Source organism: Phaethon lepturus, unplaced genomic scaffold, assembly GCF_000687285.1.
Source record: "Phaethon lepturus isolate BGI_N335 unplaced genomic scaffold, ASM68728v1 scaffold45719, whole genome shotgun sequence".
In the NCBI taxonomy this organism is placed as follows: domain Eukaryota; kingdom Metazoa; phylum Chordata; class Aves; order Phaethontiformes; family Phaethontidae; genus Phaethon; species Phaethon lepturus.
The window spans coordinates 10,192-10,450 of record NW_010566430.1 but is presented as its reverse complement, the minus strand read 5'-3'; positions in this window follow the sequence as shown (position 1 = coordinate 10,450).

Below are 259 nucleotides of genomic sequence, written 5' to 3'. Positions count from 1 at the left end.
CCAGGGCGCGAGATGCCACCGGTGCCCCGCGGGCGGCTTTTCCCTCCCGTACTGCTGGGAATCCCAGCCCAGGAGGGAAGAGCTGGTGGGACGGGGTGGTCTGTCCGTCTGCACGCCAGGACGGCGCGAGGGGTGCGAACCCGACCTTACGTGTCGTCCTAGCCCCACAGGAGCGGTGGCTTTATCGGGGTCGGGGCTTGGAAAGGGGCTTGCGCGGCTGCAGGCGGGGCGGGGGGGGGTGGGGGTTTATTGCCGTGGG